Source organism: Psammomys obesus, unplaced genomic scaffold (genome assembly GCF_907164565.1).
Source record: "Psammomys obesus unplaced genomic scaffold, mPsaObe1.curated_primary_1811, whole genome shotgun sequence".
Classification (NCBI taxonomy): domain Eukaryota; kingdom Metazoa; phylum Chordata; class Mammalia; order Rodentia; family Muridae; genus Psammomys; species Psammomys obesus.
The window spans coordinates 5,561,161-5,587,709 of record NW_026596149.1 but is presented as its reverse complement, the minus strand read 5'-3'; the positions used below and the strand labels follow the sequence as shown (position 1 = coordinate 5,587,709).

General features: G+C 37.4%; 1 protein-coding gene across 4 annotated transcripts in view; it reads left to right on the top strand.

The window, feature by feature from the left end:
• The window catches only part of Malrd1 (MAM and LDL receptor class A domain containing 1), a 698,598-nt gene that overhangs the window by 447,807 nt on the left and 224,242 nt on the right, over positions 1-26,549 (top strand). The window lies entirely within an intron of this gene.

The following is a 26,549-nucleotide window of genomic DNA, read 5'->3' as shown; positions in this document are numbered from 1 at the left end:
AATGTCATATCCTTCCTGAAAGTTAGTATTTCAACAGTGAATTTGAATGGGATTTAAAAGTTACAATGCCCTACTGGGTAGAGTCTTTCAGAAGCCCTCTGTGGTAGGCTGCTGTCCTGTTCCCTGTTTCCCCCCTCTTCCAATGTCTATCCTACTTGCCTTTCTGAATAAGGATTGAGTATCTTACCAAAGACTCTACCTAACAGGGCATAGCCAAACTTTGGGCAGAGTGCAGGAAATCTTATGAAAGTAAGGGGAGACAGAAAGAACTGGAAGGGACAGGAACACCACAAGAAAAGCAATAGAACCAAAAAATCTGGGCCCAGGGGTCATTTCTGAGGACCATACATGGATATAGCCTAGAACCCCTGCACAGATGTAGTGCATGGCAGCTCATTATCCAAGTGGGTTCACTAGTAAGGGAACAGGAACTATCTTTGACATGAACTTAGTGGCTGGCTCTTTGATCACCTTCCCAGGAGGGAGGAACCAAGCCACATAGTCAGTCTAGATGAGACCTGATAGGCTAAGGTCAGATGGAAGGGGAGGAGGACCTCCCCTATCTGTGGACTGGGGGAGGGGCATGAGAGAAGAAGAGGGAGGAAGGGTAGCGTTGGGAGGGGACGAGGGAGGGGGCTTCAGCTGGGATACAAAGTGAATAAATTGTAATTAATAAAAAATAAATTAAATAAAAATACAATGTATATAAAAAAGTTACAATGCCTTCTCATTCTCTTTATTCAATTGTAAAAGTAAGTTTGTTTTCATATAATCCCTTTTAATACCATACAGAAGTTTCCCCTTTTATATTTATGTTCAACATGATATAAAATGTAAATTCTGGGATATACACAGCTATCTTTAACATAGAAAATAAAAAATGAGGTAACAAAAAGATTAGAAACCGGATGCTGATGCATGCATGAGAAATAAATTTAAGTCCACACCAAACAGAACCTGAGCTTGGAACTATGCCTGGGAGATTTTAAACGCTGCTCCAAACTAGAGCCCATTCAGATAACAATGTGAAAGAATTTTTAAATCCTTAATGACAGTCTAAGTGTAAAGTCGAGCTACAGATTGTCTTTATAGAACTACCTAGTAAATGTCTAAAATGATCGTAAATAAGTTTGTACAGTTCCAACTTGCAAAAATTCTTACAAAAGAGGAATACCTTTGTTTGAGGTCTAAAATTGTTCTGTGTGATACATACTGCCAATGAATGGTACTCTTGTGGTTTCTGTGCACAACTTCTTGGCAGCAAGCCTCAGGAGAGGAGGGGAGAGCTGAACCTGTATGTAGAGTAATTTCATTATGGCTCTCATATTAAGTTACTAATCCACCAAGAGAATTCAAAACTGGAGTCTTGGCATGGATGATGTTAAGTTACCTGTCCATTTTATGAGCAATACAGCTTCAAAGTACTCCGGTTTGTTATAAACAAACATTTTAAAACTTTATGTTCCCCATTGTTCCCAGGAAAGGCAGGTGCTCCTCAGTTGCCTGACACATGTACATAAAGTGAGTCTTCTTCATGTGTCCCTTATGTCACTTGGAACACAGCTCTGCGTACCAAAGGCATGCCTGGTGTAATTTCTTAGTAAATTTCCTAGTAAATCATTGGTTAGAGATCAAATTCATTGAAAAAAAAAAACATGAGCCAGAAAAAGGCCTGTATTATGTAGTTTGTTCAAGCATACAAAATGAAGCATGGATATTTTTGAAGAACTTAATATAGAAGCAAACAGTTTACACATAGCAAAAGTTAATGAAATTGTTACCCTTATCTCTATTCCATCTGGTTGAGAATGGTTCATATACAAATCATATAGAGTTCAACATACATTTGAAATAGAGGTAAGAAGGAAGAAAATATATACTGAAAAAAAAAAAGAAATGCTCAACTTCATAATTATAAAAGTTCTTAATTTACAGGGGTACTTTGCATCAACCAATTACAGTTTAGGCACAATTGTTTCCTAACTTTAAACATCCACCTGATATAGCCCTTATCTGCAATAAGAACTTGTGTGCCCACTTGCTCTCTGTTTCTTATTTTAAGGCAAATATCATCCCTCCTTTTTTTGCCTTATTTTTCTGACTTATAAAATAGCAATGATGATATTCCTATCTGACTCAGTTACTAATCCTAAAGTATATAAGGCATATTTGGTGTTTTAAGAGTTGTTAGCTTAAAAAGTATATACAAATAATAGCAAAGGCTAAAAATTGTTTAAGTAGTGAAAGATTCTATGTCAACACTGATTGCATATAGTGTACAGAGAGGTCCTGGAAATAGATTACCCAGAGGTAACACATTGGCAGTGGAGGGGAAATTGTAAAATCAAAAAATAATGTAACAAAATGGAAAATTCATATTCATATCTGATTCTGCTCCAAACTTCCATTTCCACATGTTTAGTTACCGTCTGTTGGTTGCTGAAGTTGAGGAAATTCTGCAAGATATGATGAATACATTCTCAGAGCAAGGATGAATGTGTGCTGCTTAATGTTCTGGAATATTGGTTTTTAAAATTCCCATTTTGTTGCTTCATTCTTGCTTTTTACAACCCCTGCTTCACTCCCAGTGTGTCACCTCTGGATATTTTATTTTCAGGGCTTCTCTATAAACTACATCCAAGACAGGAATAAATCCATATTCTCAGGGTAAAAATCAAATAGTCTTAGAAATCATTTCTTTTCTTCTGAAAATCTAAAAATCCAATTACTACTAGTTTCTAGTTTAAGGAAAATGGTGGACAATATTTAAGGTGTAGAAAATATTTCTAGAAATCAGTAAAAGCTACTAAGTAACAAAATAAACTCTGATTCTCTATAAATTCAGAACAGCCAATCATACCATTTCCATTAGGTAATCCTGACTATGAAAGGCTGAAATAGTGTGAGGAAAATGTGAGAAATCGAGCACCAATTTTAGATAGCTGGTACATTGTCTTCATGTCTAGTCTGAAGAAGAGTTTCTCTTTTGTTATAGACAGTTTCATATCTTTCATTTTTCATCTCAAAGCCTGTAATTAAGAATCCTGGCTATTCCTGGAAAAAAACAACTGATCTGAAGAGAAAACAGGTGTCATGATTATCATGATTTCAGCCCTGCATCACCCTTGATTAAATTGAAATCAGAGATCATAAAGCAGTGATTGCTGGGTATAAGTTTCATGAATAAATAAATCTATACACAGAACCCTGTAGAGTTTGATGTTAAAATGTAATTTCTTCACTTAGTTTAAGTGGTAAGTTCTGTTTCTGCTCAATGTGTGAGGGTTGCACTATTCTAAAATAAATATTGGGGTGGATGAAAATGATACCAAGTAGAAAAAAAGTAAATATCTCACTCCATTAAAATAACCAGAAATGATTTTTACTTTTAATAATGAACAGTTGGAGAGTATGTGGCACTTTATAATATAATGGTAAATACAGTAAGGTTTATAAGTGGAAGGTGGATGGGTTGAAGAGACAAAAATGTATCTTAGAGACTGTACAAATCTTAATAGAGTATGAACATTAAGCATAGACAGAATTCCCTTTTTTCAAGAATTTTGATTCTGATGGCAGATTAAAGTACTTAGAGTAAAACATCCAATGTTGTACCAGTCAGTGGTGGCAGGTGTTATAAATGACACAAAAAGAAAGTAAGTGGTAGAGAATTAGTACCCTGATAGGAGTGCTGAGAAATACTCAGTTTGAAAGTTACAGTTGGGGAAGGCCTAAATAAAAGGAGAAGTCACACATCTAGGGAAAGAATCACATAGCCTGGGGACAGGATTATTAAGAAGCAAATACATTACTAGAGCATAATAATGGTGGAGAAATAGAATTTTGTTATTAAAAAGCAATGCTTGCTATGTACAAAGGGACTCTTCCAGCAAGGGGCCTAAGGAAGGAAAAGCTAGAATGAAATTTATTCAGTGTAAGTTTTGGCTCTGTAGGAGAATGAACAAATCCCTTAAACTTTGTCTTCATTTTACTGCTGGAAATAAAAATTGGACCCTCCGTATAGATAGGTTTGAGTATCACAGCTAAATATATACCTTGTACATTCAGCATTAATATCTCATTTTATCTAGTCCACTAATATTAAATGATTGGCAATATTACCTATTATCACCATAATATTTAAATTAATCCCCACAAACTCTAAAAACAAGGTTACATAGAAATTACTGAGTATTTAGCCAGAACAGTTGTCCCTCTAATACTTAATGGCAGCTGCCCATTGTTAAGCTAATCCAAAACAAACAAACAAACAAACAAACAAAAACATTGATTACCTGGAGGTAGAAGACAGCTACCTAACAGGTGACTTTACTGGTGGCCAATGTGAAATAACTAACAAGTTTCTGAGTCTAGTGAAACAGAAGAGTCAGTTATGCATGAGTTCCAGGAAAGGAATGTAGTAAAAACAAGGTGACAGGATCGAGCAAAGCCTAGGGTTCATGACAAACTAAGCCATCGGGGCCAGACAGAGCTGTCAGGCACTGATAAAGTCTCAGTCCAAATACACATTGTTCACCAATTGTCCAACAGCTGACAGTCCTGGGAATGGAGCCTATCTTGGGCTTCATTCTTTAGGGAAACAGGACACCCTTGGCAACAGTATAGCAGGGTATTTGAGAAACTATAGCACGGTGCATTCTCATCATCTTCGGTTATTATCAGAGCTGATAGCAAATCTGTCATCCCTCACCCTGCTGCTGAAAGTTCACGTCCCTCTCCAGTGGTCCAGGTGCTGTCTGCTTCTGGGAGGGAAAGGGTAAAGCACAGGTCAAAGGTTCTGCTTTCCTCAGGAATGGATAGAGTGCACAGAGCAAGGTCCATGTGCAGGACTCTGGATCTCACCAGGGTGTGAAAAAGAGTTTTCCATCATGTTAAAAATAGCTCTTTTTAATTAGATTGCTGGTCTCAGATGGCAGCGGAAACTCGGGAATTCCAAAGCTGGCAGTGATACCCAGTGTTAGCTCAACTAAGGTGCTATCAGCCGCGGATGTGGATGAACACCCGTGCCTGCTCTGCTCACCGCCAGAACTCAGGTCCAGCCTCTGCTTCGCTGGCAGTCAGTGCGGCTTGCCTATGCAGATGATCACTGAGCTCAGGCAATAGGACAGGTTTAGCTATGGCTGCCTGTCCAGAGCCAAGCCCAGGGGTCCAGTGGCAAATTTCGGGGAGGAGGGTAGCCCTCCCTTCCCCAGAATAAATGATGAGTCTCAGTTCTGGTGAAATAGATGATGACAGCCTGTTTATTTCGTGTGAAACAGAGACTTAAAAACCTTGGGCAGTGGGAGGAGTTTTGAGGGTGAATGTGTTTGATTTGCTGGGGTTAGCAGTGTCCGAGATACTTCATTTACATGCAATGATAGAGTGCTATCAGAAGAAGAGGAACACAATACTTAATTATCCTATGGTAGCAGAGGGTGGGGAAGATCACTCTGTATAGAAAAAGGTCATTAGTTGAAAGCTAAGATCTCATTAGCATTGGGTGGAGAGCATTTCCAGGAATTCCATATGCTTGCTGGACATGTTCTACCTGGAGTTAAACCTGCTTTCTCCCTAAGGACTACTTTACAATCCTCAGGTCAAGGATGTGGGGGTTTTGGGCTCCCCGGATCAGACAGAGAAAAGGAAGCCCTCCCGACAAAGGGAGTCCATCATTTTTACACGGAGCTCAGGGGCTATCCGTTAATGCCAGACTTTGTCCTAAACAGCAGGGTTTCCCAGCAGAGAAGGTAGGGTGCACTGTGAGCACCAAGAATACTGTCCTACGAAACTCTGTTAACGACTGCAAAAGCTCTCAATAAGGACTGTCCTGTCAGATATAGCAGTATTCCTAGCAAAGGCATGGTTTGTAATATAAATTCAAGTCTTTTACCATAATAAAAATCCAAGTTTAATTTTTTTTAATATTCAGGCAATCTTTATTGTTAGAGTTGCTCTATCATTGGATTAAGAAAACTTTCTAGTAAGAGGGATGGATGCAAAAGTTTAACTCAAGCAAAATCCAGGTCTTAGAAACTTTGGTGCTGGTGGTGATGGGATTGATTTTCTTGAGATAAATCTTTTATATGTAGCACAGGCTAGCCTTGAACATACTGCTACAGATTAATAAAAACCACATTGTTTGTAGCTTATAGCTATATGTGACAGAGGCACAATCTTTCAAAGAATATTTCCACATCTCCTCTTTAGTTAGAGGAATCCACATGATTAAGATCTTGCCAGCTTGTTGAAACAACTCGGTATATGTCACTGGAGAAAGAAAACTTTGAATATTATAATTAATGTTATTATATTTGATTATAATCAAAGCCCAAACATAAAACATAGTTATTTTTAATATTAAGAAAAATAATTACTTGAGAAGATATTTTAGTAAGACTTAAATAGCCCTTGAAACAGCCCTAGGTTCAAATGAAGACACTGTAAATCCTCAGTTCATGTAATTTCTAATTAGAAACTGTTTCAATGCTAATGAACTTCTCCACACATTATTGAATCAGACCATTACATAGATAACCCAATTTAGCCAGACTATATTTTATTTTATATTATATTTTATTTTATTTTATTCAAAATAATATTAATATTTTTCAGTAAAATTTTTAAAATCTTTATATATGAAATATGATGATAACATGAAACAGGCTTATCGTAATAAAGATTTGAGACAAACTGCTATAATCAAAGGAAACAAAGTCATGCAACAAAACTGTTAAGCCATCATTAAAAATAATAAGGTGATTAAAGTATTGAAATTATCAGAACATTAGCAGAACTTCAGCAAATCGTTGCTTAAGAAAAGCAAGGTAGGTGGGAAGAAAGAATTTTGCTGAGATGTAGTATAAAAATGGGTTAAGGGTGTGGAATTATTGACTATGGGTTTGCAGTCTCCCAAAGACTAGGGAGAGGGGTCTGGAAATTGGCTCCGTTGATAAAAGTGCTTGAAGACCTGAGCTTAGATCCCCAGACACTCAACAAAGCTGGTACTGCAGTGCAGCGAGCGTCTGTAATCCTAGCACACCCTCAGGAAATGGGAGGCAGAGACAGAAAAATCTCTGGAAGTTCACAGAGCTGCTTCCATGGCTGTGTGGCAGCAAAGTGACCATGTCTCAAAGTGGAAAGATCAGAACAGACACATAGAGGCGGTCCTCTGACCTCATTTGTGCTGTAGCACATGCATGGCCTCACTAACACATCACACACACACACACACACACACACATGCGCACACACTAAACCAAGGACTGGAGAGTATCTTGCAATCAAATAGTACCTCCAGAAGAGAGTGTGTAGAGTAAGAGTGCAAAGGGTACATGGAAAGCATCAACTTTGTGGTAGCTTACTCATGAGGATATAGTGCTCTGTGTTCACTGCTGTGCCTTAGAACTTCCTGTGACACAGTGAGAACGAGTAATGCGCAAATCGACACAAACTCTGAGCTTGCTTTAGTGACCCAGTTTCTTAGTTGCTATGTAGGATATGAGATATTTTTGTTTTATAAAAACATTTATTGTATAAATATTAATGAAGCCAACAAAGGGAACTATTGACACTGTACAGTGAACAATAAATGATATGATTTATGGAGGTTGAATATAGAACGATGTCTTGGAGGATTTGAACCAAATGAATCATACAAAGTGCCTGGAGAATTGCCCCAAAGGAGCTAAAGAATGAAGTATTTTAGATTGTTGATTAAAGGGTCAGAACGGAGCTCGGGAGGAAAACAAGAAACTAAATTTGGTTTCTATTTCTTTCCACTGGCATAATCTTAGTTTTGAAGTCTTCCTGCATTCTCGTTATAATTGCTGGAAATCTTGATTTTAATGAGGTCTTCTCTAATTACCTATAGCATCAAGAATGAGGACAGTTTATTTAAGGACACAGGAAATCTCACAGAAAACAAGATCAGAAATGCAGACCAATTCAGGGTGATATTAAAAACAGAGACCGAAACATGAGAGTGAATTAAACTGGTCTTTGTGAACATGTTCTCTTTTTGGTGCGTATCACTCTGACCATATATCGTGTGACCATTTCTGAAAGCAGATGTGAAAAGGTGACTGAACAGAGCTCAAGTACTGGACAACCTTCTTCAGACATGCTTCCATCATAGTTCTGCATTGAGATGCACCTGTCCTGGGAAGAGTTAACTGGAGTTATCCAATAGTGACTATGACTGCGGGAACACCCCTATGTTGATGTCAGAGAGCCTGATGTGCAAACTGCTTATGCTTTGTTTCAGTATTCCGGTACTCTCTATGAGGTGTTTTTCAAATGCAAACTTACCAATTCAAATTCCAAAGCCTCAGCCACCTCCTTTGTAGCTCTTTCACACTTTAAGGTGGCGACTGTCTGCCCTACTCAACCCAGGTACCAACATAAAGAATGGCCACTATGTCACAGAGCTTGTAACACCATCTAACTAGATACCCGCAACCTATTTCTTGCAGAAACCACAATATATGCTATTTCCCACAGACTCCTACCTTCTGTTTTTTCTTTCCAAACTGAAGATTTTCTTGTATACCTGCCCATGGGTGAATTGCCCCTATTCTATTGGAATCAGTGAGTATTGTCAACTACCTTCAGTGGGAGTCACATTCCTGTCTGTGAGCTTCACTGCAAGCATCCTTACTGGTGTTAAAACACTTACTAAACAAGCTCACTGAAAATGATGTATGTTGCATCATGCATTCAAACAAATATTATTGCACTGTTTTGTTTTTTTGTTTTTTTACAAATAAGCAGTTAAGGGTGTTTTCCAGATATGTTGATTATTCTAGTAGCTGGTCAGTCAAATGTTTATATAAAAATTATGAAAGGAACTGAAATAGAGGAGTTGGAATAGAGTGTGGATAAGAACACAAAATATGCTGGGAGAGATGATTTATCCGAATACTGTTTACCTCAGTCACATGGCTCCTCTCCAGTTGGCTGGACAGAGTAAGGGGGGAAGAATCAGAAAGCACATGCGTGCTCCCTCTGAAAATGTTTTGTTAAAGCTGCTGCACTTATACCCATTGAACCAAATATTTGCATGGCCAAACCACAAGGAAACATGCTTATTCAACCCCCTTCTTAACATCCCTGGATAGCCACTAGAGTTTGGTTCCTGTAACCCTCATGGATAACAAAACCCATGCATGTTCATGTCCTTCATTCAAGATGGCATACTGTGTGAACATTACCTGTATATGTCTTCATACACTGTAAAATTATCTCTACGTTACTTACACTTAATACAATGTGAATGTCACGTAAATGGATGTGACACAGTATTTTTTAGGAAATGATGACAAGACAGAAAATCCTACATATGTTCAGTACAGATGCGGATGTTTCCTAAGATTGAATTTGTGGATTAAAACATGCAGAGATGGAGAACCAAGAGTGTTGTCTAATAAAGCAAACTGCCAGTCTGCTCTGTTTTTGTTGGCTGTCTGCAGAGATTGGTTACTGCTTGCGTGTGTGTAGACTTTGGGGATCGCTCTCTGTCCATAGCTCCAGACATTTACACGTTTCTTATAGTTCTGCCACTTTCAGCAAGACGTAGGTTTTTATTTAAAAATTATAAAAAATATTTTTTCTTGATATACTCACATAGAGTGGTGTTTGTTAACATTACAAGAAGACATTTTCCTAATTGCATTGATAAAATAAAGCATTGTTTGTTTTACCATTCTGTAATTAACACTGAGGTTAAATCATGTTGTTAATTCCTATCATGGTTATGGGTCACTTTCTTTTTTGTTTTTTTTGTTTTTTTTTTTTCATGAAATTTGCCAGTTTGTTCTTTACCAGGCATTTCTGTGACGCTATTGCCTCTTTTTGTATTTTAGATACCCCTGGGTAGGTGGTCCTGGTTCATCTACAAGTAAACATGCTTATAAGGTTAGAGTGAGCCATGTGGAGCAAGCCATGACAAGTGATTCTTCATGGGCTCTGTTTCTATTCCTGGCTCCACATTCTTGCGTCAAGTTCCTGTTCTGGCTTCTCTCAGTGATTGACTAAGAAATCCCTTCCTCCCTAAATTGCTTTTGGTCATGATGATTTTTATGAGCAATAACTATGACAACTAACTAAGACACATATCTTTATGTTAGATTGTTTGCATTAGTTTTCTCTGACTGCCATAACCAAAACCAAAACAAGACTTGGCTGACCTCACATTTACAGAGGCCCACCTGCTTCTGCTTCCAAGAGTTGTAGGATTAAAGGTGTGCACACCAATGTCTTAATTATGCATATATTTTTAGTTATTTCTTTTTCATAAACTTATTTTAAAATAGGCCATAAATTTATTTTTTCATATTTCACATGAATGCTATTCTTTGAAAAATTTTTATCAAGTACAGCGTATCTTGATCCGTCTCCCCTCTGGCATCTGCTACAAACATAGCTCCTTCCCGACTTTGTGTCTTTGGATGCCTCTTGAGCCTTGACAAATACTTCATAGGGTGGTAACCATAGCCTATACCTGCCACTGAGATGTCACTTGACAGCCTAGATTTTATGGCAGCAACATTGTTCACCCGTGTAGTATGTTTATGTTCAAATTCTGTTTTTTTTCATTATAATTTAAATAATCTTAAAAACTAGTGGGGTTTCATAAAGCTGAACGTGCCCTCTGTTTGCCCATTTCTCCACTCTTCTCCTCCAATCCCTGCTTAAGCCATGAGCTTCCAGAATGCCCATCATACCGATATTTTTCCATTTCACATTTGTTCTGCTCTCCCTCTAATTATACGATTTACTTGAATTTCAAGGTCTTAAGTCAGTTTCTCATGCCCATTCCATTTTGGTTGACCCTTCCCCTGTTGTTTCATTCTTCCACTCCCAGCATTCTACAAGCTGGCTGATCCTTTCTGTCTCTATTTTTTCCTGTTTCTACATGCATTTCACCGATAGCCTGAAACACCCACTCCTAAATATACACCCTTCCACAGCCCATTTATAATATCTTGGATTCCTCAAATTAAAAACACAAAGCAGAAGATTTGACGCTAGGAGACATGTGTAAGAGGAGACATGCCACATTTGTATTTGAGGGCCTGGTGACTTCATCCAGTCTTTTGAAATTTTTGTCTTGTGTTTCTTTTTTTCCCCCTTTTATAAAGCTCTGATACATTTTGCTTCCCTAGATGCATCATCTACACATTCCTTTTTAATCCATTGTGCTTTGCTCAAGGGAACACCCTCAATTTATTTTGTTGCTGATTTCTCGGTGGTTAATTAAAATTCTCTTAATTGTGCCGCTCTGGTAGAAACTCAAACGTGGAATTAGGTGATTATCCTGATTATCTGGGACTCACAGGAATTTATTTGGCTGGATGATGCTTTCATTCTCTTAATTGCTTTAAATATAAGCACCATCCAAAGTATTAAATAGGTTCTTTTAATCTATAGTAAGATTAATATGTAATTTGAATGATTAAAAATGAAAAAAGAAGTGGTATTATTAAGAAATTAATAAATTTATGCCAAAATAATATCTTTTAATCTTGTTAATTTATCTCTAGATCATCTTTATGTAAATGGTTTTAAGCTTGCATATATTTTGGGGAGTTGAAACAGAGATTGAAAGTTACGTATTAAGTTCTGCATATTAAAAATTAAAAATACATTGAAATGAAGTTTGAGTGATTTCAAACTTTCTCTGATCACAACGTGTGGTTTTCTAATAATCAGAGGTGTTTATAAAAAAATGAAAAGAGCTTCTTCCATAAGGACCACTCAAGACTTCAACAGGGTTCCAAGGCCTTGGTATTCAGGTAACCTTCACTTTGATGTGGTTCTGGTACCCCGGGAAGGCAGAAAGCTTATTTCCAGGAAATTGCTCCATACTTAACAAGTCTTGCTTTACTGTAATCACATTAATAACAATAATCTTTGCTGTAGAGTACACCTGTTTTCAACCTGCTATAATGCTGATATTCTATAAATCAGCAGTTTCCGTCATGATTGATAATCACAAAGTATAGTGATGCCATTGTCCAAAATTGTTATCAAAAATCTGTCTAGTATTATTGAAAAATAAAACATTAACAAGTATAAAAAGTAAAGGGTGATTTAAAATACTATTAAAAAAGAATGTTTTTCCCTGGGAATTATTCGGGCCTTTGATGGAAATAAAATGAGCAGAACATTCAGCATTTTTTTAAGTTAAGTTTTTTTTTTTTTTTTTTTTTTGTGTGTGTGTGTGTGTTTTGTTTTGTTTTGTTTTTTCTTTTCAGCTCTCTGTATTTTACCTTAGTTAAATTGTACAGGAAACTTTTTTTTTATTAATTACACTTTATTCATTTTGATTCCCCCATTAGCTCCTCCCCTCCCATTTCCCTTTCTGCATGCATGCCCCTCCCCAAGTCCACTGATAGGGGAGGTTTTCCTCTCCTATCTTATCTTAGTCTATCAGTTCTCATCAAAAGTGCCTGCATTGTCCTCTTCTGTGGCCTGGTAAGGATGCTCCCCCCTCAGGGGGAGGTTATCAAAGAGCAGGCCAATCAGATTATGTCAGAGGCAGTCCCTTTTTCCATTACTAGGTAACCCACTTGGACACTGAACTGCCATGGGCTACATCTGTGAAGGGATTGTAGGTTTTCTCCATGAATAGACCTTGGTTGGAGTATGAGTCTCTGGGAAGTTCCCTGTGTTCAAATTTTCTTGTTCTGTTGCTCTCCTTGTGGAGTTCCTGTCCTCTCAGCTCTTGCTATTTCCCACTTCTTACATAAAATTCCATTCACTCTGCCCAACAGTTGGCCATCAGGCTCAGCACCTGCTTTGATAGTCTGCAGGACAGAGGCTTTCAGAGGCCCTCTGTGGTAGGTTCCTATTTTGTTTCCTTTTTTCTTCTTCTGGCTTTCAGAGGTCCTCTATAGCAGGTTCCTAGGTTGTTTCCTGTTTTCTTCTTCTTCTGATGTCCATCCTCTTTGCCTTTCAGGGGGGATTGAACATTTTAGTTAGGGTCCTCTCTCTTGCTTAGTTTCTTTAGATGCACAGATTTTAGTGGGTTTGTCCTATGTTGTTTGTCTATATGAGTGAGTATATACCGTGTGTGTCTTTTTGCTTCTGGGACAACTCACTCAGGACGATCATTTCCAGGTCCCACCATTTACCTGCAAATTTCATGATTTCCTTATTTTTTATTGCTGAGTAATATTCCATTATATAGATGTACCACAGTTTCTGAATCCATTCTACAGTTGAGGGGCATCTGGGCTGTTTCCAGCTTCTGGCTATTACAAATAAAGCTGCTACAAACATGGTTGAACAAATGTCCTTATTGTGTACTTGAGCCTCTTTTGGATATATGCCTAGGAGTGGTATGGCTGGATATTGAGGAAGCGCTATTCCTACTTGTCTGAGAAAGCGCCAGATTAATTTCCAGAGTGGTTGTACAAGTTTACATTCCCACCAGCACAGGAGAAGGGTTCTTCTTTCTCCACAACCTCTCCAGCATGTGTTGTCATTTGAGTTTTTGATCTTGGCCATTCTCATGGGTATAAGTTGAAATCTCAGGGTTGTTTTGATTTGCATTTCCCTAATGGCTAATGAGGTTGGGCATTTCTTTAAGTGCTTCTCTGCCATTCAATAGTCCTCTACTGAGAATTCTCTGTTTAGGTCTGTTCACCATTTTTTAAGTGGATTACTTGGTTTGCTGCTTTTCAGCTTGTTTAGTTCTTTATATATATTGGATATGAGTCCTCTGTCAGATAAAGGGTTGGTGAAGATTATTTCCCAATCTGTAGGCAGTTGCTTTGTTTTGATGACGGTGTCCTTTGCTTTGCAGAAGCTTTTCAGTTTCATGAGGTCCCATTTATTGATTGTTGCTCTTAGAGCCTGTGCTGTTGGTGTTCTGTTCAGGAAGTTTTCTCCTGTACCAATGAGTTCTAGGGTATTCCCCACTTTTTTTTTCTAGCCGATTTAATGTGTCTGGTTTTATGTTGAGGTCTTTGATCCACTTGGACTTCAGTTTTGTGCAGGGTGATAAGTATGGATCTATTTTCATTTTTTTACATGTAGACATCCAGTTGGACCAGCACCATTTGTTGAAGATGCTATCTTTTTTCCATTGTATGGTTCTGGCATCTTAATCAAAGATCAGATGTCCATAGTGTGTGGGTTTATTTCTGGGTCCTCTGTTCAGTTCCATTGATCCACCATTCTGTTTCTATGCCAGTACCATGCAGTTTTTAAACAGTTGCTCTATAGTACAACTTAAGATCAGGGATGGAGATACCTCCGGAAGATCTTTTATTGTAAAGGATTGTTTTAGCAATTCTGGGTTTCTTATTATTCCATATGAAGGTGAGAATTTTTCTTTCCAAGTCTGTAAAGAATTGTGTTGGTAATTTGATTGGAATTGCATTGAATCTGTAGATTGCTTTTGGTAAGATGGCCATTTTTACTATGTTAATCCTGCCAAGCCATGAGCATGGGAGATCTTTCCATCTTCTCATATCTTCTTCTAATTCTTTCTTTAGAGACTTGAAATTTTTTTCATACAAGTCTTTGATTTCCTTTGTTAGGGTTACTCCGAGGTACCTTATGTCATTTGTGGCTATTGTGAAGGGTGTTGTTTCCCTAATTTCTTTCTCAGCCCTTTTGTCTTTTGTATACAGGAGGGCTACTGATTTTTTTGAGTTAATTTTGTATCCGGCCACTTTGCTGAAGGTGTTTATCAGCTGTAGGAGTTCCCTGGTAGAATTTTTGGTGTCACTCAGGTATACTAACATATCATCTGCAAATAGTGATAATTTGACTTTTTCCTTTCCAATTTGTATCCACTTGATCTCCTTCAACTGTCTTATTGCTCTAGCAAGGACTTCCAGAACTATGTTGAAGAGATATGGAGAGAGTGGGCAGCCTTGTCTTGTCCCTGATTTCAGTGGGATTGCTTTAAGTTTCTCTCCATTCAGTTTGATGTTGGCTATAGGCTTGCTGTATATCGCCTTTAATATTTAGATATGTGCCTTGTATCCCTGATCTCTCCAATACTTTAAACATGAATGGATGTTGGATTTTGTCAAATGCTTTTTCAGCATCTAGGGAGATTAACATGTTTTTTTTTTCTTTCAGTTTGTTAATATGGTGTATCACATTGATGGATTTCCGATATTGAACCACCCCTGCATACCTGGGATGAAGCCTACTTGGTCATGGTGGATGATATCTTTGATGTGTTCTTGTATTCGGTTTGCGAGTATTTTGTTGAGTATTTTTGCATCAATGTTCATAAGGGAGATTGGCCTGAAGTTCTCTTTTTTTTTTGTTGGGTCTTTGTGAGGTTTAGGTACCAAGGTGACTGTGGCTTCATAGAATGAGTTTGGTAATGTTCCATCTGTTTCTATTTTGTGGAATAGTTTGAAGAGAACTGGATTTAGCTCTTTTTTGAATGTCTGATAGAATTCTGCACTGAAACCATCAGGTCCTGGGCTTTTTTTGGATGGGAAACTTTTGATGACTGCTTCTATTTCCTTGGCGGATATAGGACTATTTATTTGATTTACCTGGTCCTGATTTAGCTTTGGTAACTGGAATCGATCAAGAAAATTGTCCATTTCATTTAGATTTTCATATTTTGTTGCGTAAAGACTTTTGAAGTAAGTCCTAATTATTGTTTGGATTTCCTCAGTGTCTGTAGTTATGTCCCTTTTTCATTTCTGAATTTGTTGATTTGGATGGTGTCTCTCTGCCTTTTAGTTAGCTTGGCTAAGGGTTTGTCGATCTTGTTGATTTTCTCAAAGAACCAGCTCTTGGTTTCATTGATTCTTTGAATTGTTTTATTTGTTTCTAGTTGATTGATTTCAGCCCTGAGTTTGATTATTTCCAGCCATCTACTCCTTTTTGGTGTGTCTGCTTCTTCTTTTTCTAGGGTTTTTAAGTGGGCCATTAAGTTGCTTGAATGAGCTGTCTTGAATTTCTTCTTGAAGGCACTTAGTGCTATGAACTTTCCTCTTTGCACTGCTTTCATTGTGTCCTACCAATTTGGGTATGTTGTGTCTTCATTTTCATTGAGTTCTAGGAAGACTTTAATTTCTTTCTTTATTTCTTCCCTGACCCAGCTGTCATTCAGTAGCAAGTTGTTCAGTTTCCATGTATGTATAGGCTGTTTGGTATTTCTGTTGTTATTGAGGTCCAGCTTTATTCCATGGTGATCAGACAGGATACAAGGAATTATTTCAATCTTCTTGTATTTGTTAAGGCTTGCTTTGTGACCAACTATGTGGTCTATTTTGGAGAAGGTTCCATGAGGTGCCGAGAAGAAGGTAAATTCTTTTGTGTTTGCGTGTAAAGTTCTGTAAATGTCTGTGAGGTCCATTTGATTCATGACCTCTGTTAGAGATATTGTTTCTTTGTTTATTTTCTGTTTAGTTGACCTGTCCTTTGTTGAGAGTGGGGTGTTGAAGTCTCCCACTATTAGTGTGTGGGGATCTATGTGTGGTTTAAGTTTTATCAATGTTTCTTTCACAAATGTGGGTGCCCTTTTATTTGGGGCATAGATGTTCAGGATTATGATGTCTTCTTGGTGGAATTTTCCCTTGATGAGTATGAAGTGTCCTTCCCCATCTCTTTTGATTAATTTTGGTTGAAAGTCTATTTTATCAGATATTAGAATGGCTACTCCTGCTTGCTTCTTGCATCCATTTGCTTGGAAAGCCATCTTCCATCCCTTTACCCTCAGGTAATGTCTATCTTTGTGACTTAGGTGTTTTTCTTGTATACAACAGATTTCTGGGTTTTGTTTACACATCCATTCTGTTAGTCTGTGTCTTTTTATTGGAGAATTAAGTCCATTGATGTTGAGAGAGATTAATGACCAGTAGCTGTTAGATCCTTTGAATTTGATGTTGGCTTTGGTCCTACGGTTGTGTGCTTCGTTGTTTTTTGTTTTACTGAAGTGAGGTTATTTATTTCCTGTGTTTTCTTGAATGTAGCTAGTTTTCTTAGGTTGTATTTTCCCTTCTAGTGTCTTCTGTAATGTTGGATTTGTGTGTAGGTATTGTTGAAATTTGTTTTTGTCATTGAATATCTTGTTTTCTTTGTCTATGAGGACTGAGAGTTTTGCTGTGTATAGTACCCTGGGCTGACATCTGTGTTCTCTTGGGGTCTGCATGATATCTGTCCAGGCCCTTCTGGCTTTCATAGTCTCTGTTGAGAAGTCAGGTGTGATTCTAATGGATTTACCATTATATGTTACTTGGCCTTTTTCTCTTGCAGCTTTTAGTATTTTTTCTTTGTTCTGTACACCTACAGTTTTGATTATTATGTGGCAGGAGGATTTTTTCTGGCCTAATTTATTGTGTGTTCTGTATGCCTCTTGTATTCTTATTGGCCTTTCCTTTAAGTTGGGGAAATTTTCTTCAATGATTTTGTTGAAAATATTTTCTGGGCCTTGGTGCAAGGAATCTTCTTTTTCCTCTATCCCTATTATTATTAGGTTTTGTCTTTTAATGTTGTCTTGAATTTCTTGGATGGTCTGTGTCAGAAATTTTTTAGATTTAACATTTTCTTTGACAGATACATCGATTTCTTCCATTGTATCTTCCACACCTGAGATTCTTGCATTTCTTGTAGCCTATTGGTTATGCTAACCTCTGTAGTTCCTGCTTTCTTCCCTAAGTTCTTTCTCTCCACAATTTCTTCCATTTGTCTTTTTTTTTTTAAATTTTTCCAATTCTATCGTAGGGTCTCGAGCCATTTTGTTGGTTTCCTTCACCTGTCTGACTGTATTTTCATGTTTTTCCATCAATTCCTTCAGCTGTTTGTCTGAACAATCCTCTGTTTCTTTTATTTCATTCAGTGATTTAAGCATTTCCTCTCTAAAGGCCACAAACTGTTTGGCTGCAGCTTCCTCTATTTCTTTTCATATTTTATTTGTTTCCTCTGTTATCTTCTTCATGAGCATAGATGTTAGGTCATCTTCTTGAATTTCAGTTATGCTGAGGTGTCTAGGGCTATTTGCCCCTGGATAACTAGCTGGGTTCTGGAGATGCCATATTGCTCTGGCTTTTGTTGGTTGAACTTTTACGCTGTCCTCTACCCATTGGGCTATCTTAGGTGTTTGAAGTTAGTTTCTTGTTGTTCCTGGACTCCTGTGGTAGAGAGAATCCCTTTGGCAGGAAGATGGTTTTTCCTGAAGGAAGCCTTCTCAGCTTTTTGGGTATAGTCACTGGATGGCTGGTGTTTTTCAGGAGTTGGTACAGCTCACCTTGGGCATAGAGACCTGGGTGGTAACTGTGGTCCTGATTAGTCGAGAGGGCTCTTCTCTCACCAGGAGAAGTCCTGGAGACAGCTGCCCTCCTTCTGGTTTTCTTGCTGTAAATTTAGTGATCACCTGCTGTAACCTGTGTGTCCCGTGGTTTGGTCAGTTTTGTTAAGGATAACTGGTTGCCCCTTGGAGCAGTTTCTGGGGTTGATCTCAGGGTTCCCAGTCTTTTGTAGGTCTGAGGTTGGGGCTCTGTGCCCCAGAACTCAAGAGGTAATCTGTGGAGGGTGAGTACTGCTCTCCTGGTAACAGCAGTATGCGCCAGCCTGCTAGTCTGTGGGAGCTGCTATTCTGTGCTCCCTGCTTGGGCCCGGATCCATGATGGCTGGGCGTACTCCCCTGTTTGCGATCTGTGGTCTGCGAGATTTTCCCCAGGCAAAGCCTAGGTGACCCAAGCAGCACGGTTTCTTCCTTCCCTGTGGGGCCCTCTCGGGACAGGGATTCCCAGTCTCTGTTGTACTGGGGCGCGCAGCTCGTCTGTACTGGTGAGCTGGGCGCAGCCGCTCTCTGCAAGGCGGGAGGTCAGCTGTGATGGCGGCGGGTAACCGCGGTCTGTGAGACCTTCCAGGGAAAGACTGAGTGACTCGTAACTTTCCTTCCCAGTGGGATTTTCTTGCAACTGGGACTCTCAGTCTCTGGCACCCTTGTGCCCACCGATCAGCCTGGGAAAGTGATCAGGACACTCAGGCTTGCGGCTCTGGCCCGAGACCCAGTGCCTGTGTCACCCGGGATCTCTTCCGGGTTCGGGCTGGGCAGCCCGAGTGTGGACCCGACCGATTCCCATGCTATTGGGAGCCTCCCCTCACCTGGGAAACACAACAGCTGTTGTTTTAGGGCCCAGAGTTCAGTCTCCTGGTCGCTGCACGGAGAGTGCTGTCCTGCTTCTTAGACACAGTGCTCTCCCGGCGCCGCCATCTTGGCTCCCCAGGAAACTATTTTTAAGACATAAAGGTATACAAGATATAAGGTAAATTAAAAAAATAAAATAAAAAAGAAAGAAATAGCCAGCTGGGCACAGTAGCACATGCCTGTAATCCTAACATTCAGAGAGGCAGAGGCAGGTGGATCTCTGTGAGTTTGAGGCCAATCTCGTCTACAAATTGAGTCCAGATCAGCCAAAGATACACAGAGAAACCCTGTCTCAAAAAAAAACTAAAAACCAAAACCAAAACCAAAAACAAACCAACAAAAAGACAGAAAGAAGGAAGAATTTAGAAGGAAATATAGAAAAACAGTAGTGATAAAGCACTTATCAAACCTTAACATTTCTCTATGTTCATTAAATGCCCTCTACCTATTTCATTCACATAACAATTATAGAATGACCGTTTATAATATAAGAATATAAGGTTTAAAAATCTTAATTAAATTAAATAGTTTGTGACAATTATAATCAGAGAGGCTGAAAGATTTAATTAAAATTTTTGTAAATTTTCTTTTGTTTATAATGTATTTGTTAATGATTATGAAGTTAAAATGTAACAATATATGTGAGTGTCCCAGTTTCAAAATTTATTCTCATTCTTCAGTAAGGCTACTAAAATCTAGGGATCTGACTGAGAGACAATGTCAAAAGACTTTTGGATAAAATTTTTATGCACATTCAAAATATAAGAAAGGGTAAAAATAGTATTGTGTTTTGATTAGAAGTATTTGAATCTGCCCAACTGATGAGCCCAACCAAAGACCCACCATATCAGAGAGTGCCAACCCCTGACACTATGTGTTAGTATTGATTTAAAAATGATGTCAAGCACACAGCAGATAGTATATGAAAGATATTTATTGGATGGAGGTTGGAGAGGAGAGGGAAGAGGAGGAGGAGGAGGAGGAGGAGGAGGAGGAGGAGGAGAAAAAAGAGAGAGACATGGTGGGAATCCCCAGGAAAGAAATCGAGGTAGAGGAAGTACAAGAGAGGAGAGAGAGAGAAAGCTGGGATCCTTTTATCCCAGGCTCCTGGTGGCAGCGACCAATGATGACATCACAGGTGCCTAAGCACCCAAGGCTAGTACATCCATTTGTGAACTAACACTACGAAGGATAGATATTTTGCTAAGCCTGCCGACAGGAGCCTGTCAGAGTTGTCCTTTACCCAGCAGCCTCAGAACAGCTGCTGAGACTCACAGCCAAACATTGGTCTATACATAGGAATCTTGGCAAATGGTGAAAGAGAAAAGAACTAGGAAGCTCCACAAGAAAACAACAGAGCCAACTAACCAGGCCAAGAGAGGTTTGCTGAGACTGAAGCATCAACCAAGGACCATGTATGAACTGGACCTAGGCCCCCTACAAAGATGTAGTAGATGAGCAGCTTAGGCTTTCATTAGGACTGCGCTGGACATGAACTCACTTGCCAGCTTTTAGATCATTTCCCCCTAGTGGCACTGCCTTGACAGGCCACAGGGGAAGAGGAGGCAACTTGATGAGCTGGGGAGGAGGGAGAAAGGGAGCTCCCCTTCTCTAAAGAAGAGGGGAGGGAGAAATGATGGGACTGGAAGGGGAGGAGGGAAGGGGCTACAATGATGTAAAATGAATAAAATAAATAAATGAGAAAAAAATAATAAGAAATTAACGAGTAATGAGGCTGTACTAATGCCTCAGTTCCTAATAGTGAACCAGGGACTGCTACCTCAAGAACTGAGTTTAACCAGCAGCAGCAGTTGTCTGCAACACAGTGACGTACTAAGCATTGTTAACTGCCACAGTGTTCAGAAGTCAGGACCTTTTCATGACAATGAGGTCACAGCATCCAAAAACATATGGATATATTTATCTTAAATATAAAGTGATTATGAGTTGAAGTATGTGTTATATTTAAAATTACATAAAATATAGTGGTTGGCAGAATAAAGTGTTTTCAATAAAAAATATTTATATTTATTTTATTCAGAAAAAAATATGTTGATCATGGTTGGACCCTGAAATTTAAATGTAAATTAAAAATTATGTACTATTATTCTGAAGTGACCTCAGTACAAAAATAATATACAAATTAGACTAATTAAAAGTTCTGAATCAGATTGTTCAGCATCTGAAAAGTCCTTTTCTTATGCCAGTAGTGGCATAGAAGTCTGAGGAATACATTTTTAGAAAAGCCATGTATGTCTTTGAATATGGGATTGTTTTTTATTAAAGTACACATTATTTATTATTAATATTTTCCCACTCTTAAGCAAGACTAACATGGAGGAACAATTGATATCATTCACAATTATGATTATAGAGTCTCTATAAGATAACATTTTCTTTGTCTTAAAAATATCCAGGACCGTTTTTGCTAAAAATTCTGATCATAGAACTGAAGTAACTAATGAATGACCCATTCTTGAAAGAAGAATCTCTAAAAGCCCAAATTACAAGGCCTCAAAAACACTTTCTTCATTGAGTTTCTATTATAGGCCTGTTGCCATTTGTGGGAAGGTGGCTGACACGGAAGCTAATTCGACATGGAACAAGTCTATTGGCATACATTTGCTAAGTTGTTTCACTGTATATAGGAAGTTCTTCCCCAGAGACTCAAATTCTGCAGGTTTGTTCCCCTCTGAGAATATCCAGTCATTGAGATATGATGAGATCCTGAAAACTCACAATCAATATCTTCACAGATGAGTGTAGCATTGCCAGGAAGAGACCTACTTTGAGCTAGATCTCCGGGGCATATTCTAGAAAGAGAAGCCTGCCTTACTCTGTGTTTCTTTCTGCTTCCTGGTTGCTTTGAGGTGATCATTTCTGCTCTGTCATTATGGTTCTTGTCTCAGGACACAGTCAGTGCAGCCAGCTTATGGTGAATCCAAACCTCTGAAACCTTGAGCCCAAAGAAACTTTTCCTACCTTGTCTTGTTTCTTCTAAGTCCTTGTCAATGTGACAAAAGTCTCACTGACACAGTTGTCTATTGTGAGATTAACCATGTCTTCCAACCCTAAAATTTATTTTTATATATTAACAGACTTGTCGTCTATAAATTTTACACCCGAGAACTACATTATCAAGATATTGTCTTTGCATTTCTCATATTATTTTAAGCTTATTTGTTTTTGTTGAGCTCCACTCATAGCTATCCTTGGACACACGCAACTCATGGGCCATTGTTTGGATACACCTTCAGTGTTACGTATATGCAGAGATAACATATACCAGCACTTCACCTATGATTTTGCCCTTGTACTGACCCTTTCTGATTTGTACTTAGTCACATTTTTACTTCATTACACTTAAAATCATATGCTTTTATTTCTCTTCAAATGTTTTCTTTATTTAAAAAATATTTTTCTTCATCATTTTTCAATTTCTGTCTTAATTTTTCTGGTGTTTTTTTTTTTTTGTCCATTATTTTTTCCTTATCTTATGACTGTAATTTTAGTAGTATTTTCACTTCATTTTTTTTCTTTTTTATATTTAATTTTGTTTTGCCCTTTCTCATTTTTCTAAGACACCATTTGTTGTTTTGTTTTTCTTTTAACTTTTCTTTAATTTTTCCCTTATGTTCACAACATAAACTTCTCTGCTCCTCTACCTTATTTTCCCTTTATTTGTTTAACTTTGACTTTCTGTACAGCCTTCTTCTGACTCCTTTCTTTGTCTCCTTCATTCATTAGTTCACTGTGTCCTCTAAAATTTTTTAATTTCATAGCATTTTCTGCATTAGTTGTTTTCATGCAGTTTTATGTTTATGATTACTGATGATATATTAACGAGCTAAAGTTAATTTGAAATATATTTCAGTATAGTTGTGTGTTGTTGCTGTTCAAGCATTTTGATTTCATTAGTCTGAATGTAATTGTTGATTAAGTACTCTCAAGAATTGGCTCAATAAGAAAATACTTGCATAAACAAAAACATTTCAAATTATCAGATTTGCAAATCATAATACATAGTGCAAAAAAATGACTTAAGCAGGCAATGTGATGCCTTCAAATGATTCCATGATTAATTAGGTCACAGGCTTTACATGAGAACTAAGTACAATTATTTTACTAAATGGACATCGTAATAAACTACCTTTAAGTTGTTATATTTAGGCCCATAGATAAGTTCATCCATCAACCCACATTTAAGAAACCTTTTTTTTTCAGCACATGGCTGTTAATATAGAGACTCAACAACTGGTCAACATTTAGGGAATGAAAGACCGTGGGGACTTTGGTCTAAATGGGACATTATAGATTAGATACCACAAATACATATATGATATAGTCCCACTCCTTCCGAGGCTCAGAGATCATCAACGGGGCAAGTAGAAATACTGTAGGAGTCAGATGGTGCAGACAACTGCAGAAAACACTATCTGCTGGACATGACAGGACTACTGCTCACAGCTGCTGTGACTGCACGAGCAAGATGTGCACATGATCAAAGCAGCTAAAACCCCAGCACAGGTTGTGCAAGGACTCGTTATGTCTCACACCTATCTGAGAACTATTGTTAGTAGATGGCTGCTGAGGGAGAGAGGAGTAGGTGGTCCTACACACAAGGAATGAGTGAACTCTTTTTACATTGTAACAGCACAATTGGGATAGAAAAGTGAGGGATAGAGAAAAAAATTAAAGGTGTAGGAATGAGGATATTTGATCAATACACATTTATAAAATTTTCCAACAATAATAAATTATTATTATTGTTTCTTTTTTTTTTTTTTTTTTTTTTTTTAAGAAACAGGGCTTCTCTGTATAGCCTTGGCTATTTTGGACTCACTTTGTAAACCAGGCTGGCCTCAAACGCATAAAGATCCACCTGTTTTTGCCTTCCTAAGTGCTGGGATTACAGGTTTGCAGCTAAGAAATTATTTTCAAAAATATAGTTTCTTAGCTATTGAATTAGAGATCCTAAAATGGGTCAGTGATTTAAGACTTTGCTCATAGAAATTATCAATGACCTAATAGAAGATACTAATCAAAAGATAGACTTGAATAGGACATATATAGCTATGTCAGCAGAATGAATGAGGAAAATCAATAATGTTGATATGGATATTAGTAATATAAGGGAAAAATAAACAGAAAAATTGAGATATTACATCCAAGGTAAATATTGGAAATGAAAAGCTTAGTGAATCAAATAAACACAATAGAAAGCATCACTAATAGACATGAATAAGCAGAAGAAAGAATAGCAGGGATAGAGGATAAGATCAAAAATATTATTATAGAACACCGGCAAAGGAGTATGGGGGACTTCACCACAATGTCTTAGAATTCTGAGACACGATAAATCAAGAAACCAAAGGCTCAAAGAAAGATTTAAAGTTTTTTTTTAAATGGGGAGCATTTAAAACTGAGAAACTGTGGAATGAATATATGTATATATATTCTTTATATATATATATATGCATATATGTGTATATTCATATATATACGAATATATGTGTATATATATATATTTAGACTTAGGAATATATATATATGTACATATATATATATATATATATATATATATATATATTTCTAAAGAAAGAAATTAGTATCTAAACATAAGTACCATTGCCAAGTCAGAGGAAAAAAAAGATTATGATGCTGTGGGTCATTTTTTTCCTGGTCCAAATCTCCCAGAATAATGACTCATGAGACTCAAAATATAATTTGTAAATATTTAGGCCATTTAGATGGGCTCCTCTTTGATTAACTTATAACCTTAAATAACCCATTATACTAATCTACATTTTGCCATGTGGCTGGCTACCTGTGTTCAGGTACTGTGGGTGTGTCCTTCTCACATCTTGGTGGCCAGATCCCCCATGCCTGCTCTATTTCATCTGCTGGATTTCCCACATATATTTTCTGTCTCAGCTGTACGCCACTACCTTTTTAATGGTAAGTTATATATTCATACAGTACATAAGATATTCTTTCTACATTTTCCTCCTTAAAGTCCAATAAAAAGCTCCTTATCTTGCAATAATAAACTATATACAATAATAACAAATATGAAAACTATGAGGTAAAATTTACATTCACAATGTCCAGTCTATATGTACTTGGTAACTTCAGAGAAAGTTTTGTATTATCTATCCTATGCTGGTAAATTCAGAGTTCTGTACCTAAATCTTTTTCAATCATGATTCACATTACCAATCCAAAAGCATCTTCTTAGACCTTAAAACATCTTCTTAAATCATAAACAACTTAAGCTTTGTTGTAAGACTATAACTATCTAGTCTTCAACCCCATCAGAGACTTGAGAAAGAAATAATATTATCTTAGTATGTAGAAAGTGCAAGCAAGCAGTTTCCAAAATAGAGAATTGACAGACAGCTGGCTGCCTGAACAATCCCCCAAATTTCTCTATAACATTGGAGCATCACGTTCAGCCTCTGACCCAGGATTTCTGACAGATATATTTGTGAAGAAGGCCTTGCTTGCCCTGTTTTGGCAGAGCTTTGCAGTCAACTTTGCCTGCACCCAAGTTTTGCCCATTTTGACAGCATTCTGTCTGCAGTTGAAGCGAGAGCATTTTCTTTGCCCAATGGCTAGTCAGCTACAATTCAAGCCATAATCTTGAATATGCATAATCTTTTGATATTCATGATCTTTTTTTCAAGTTGAATGGTGTGCTGCCAGGAGCTGATATGTGTCATTTCCACAAAAGCCTTTAAATAATAAAACATCTTTAAGTACCATTTTCTGTAGGTCTCTGAGGATTTTTGAAGACCACCTATCTGTCTATATACAGAGTACATAATCATTATCTATCTACAGAGTATCTGAATAGGCAAGTGTTGCTTGTTTCTAGCTACTCGCTATCTGCTTAACCTAGGATGCATATTTCTGTAATAAATCTAATATCTGACATGATCATGAGTTTGATTAATTAACTATTAACTTGCTTTTTTAACCATCCTAAAGAATTTATAATAGCAGTTTTTAAAAGAATGGGAAGTGAACCTTGTGTTTATAAATGAATTGTATATATCCAATACTTTATACAAGAATTGAAACATACACACATATATTTATCAAAAATAACATTAAATTTGTATCAATATACAATATCTATTCCAGTGTATCAAATATAACATTGATTTTTGTATCAACATACAAAAGTCTATACTAACATAAGCAAAAATAATCCTATTTTTGTATCAATATAGAAATCTATACCAATGTTAGATTATTGACTTAAAATAATTTCTTTTTTGTTTTAAATGCAGGTTCAATAATCTACCCTTTTTTCCTATTATTCTTATACTATTTCTATATGCCATTCCTATAATTATTATTTGTAATGAAAGTTTTGGGTTTTTTATTTTTATTTTTATTTTTTGGTTTT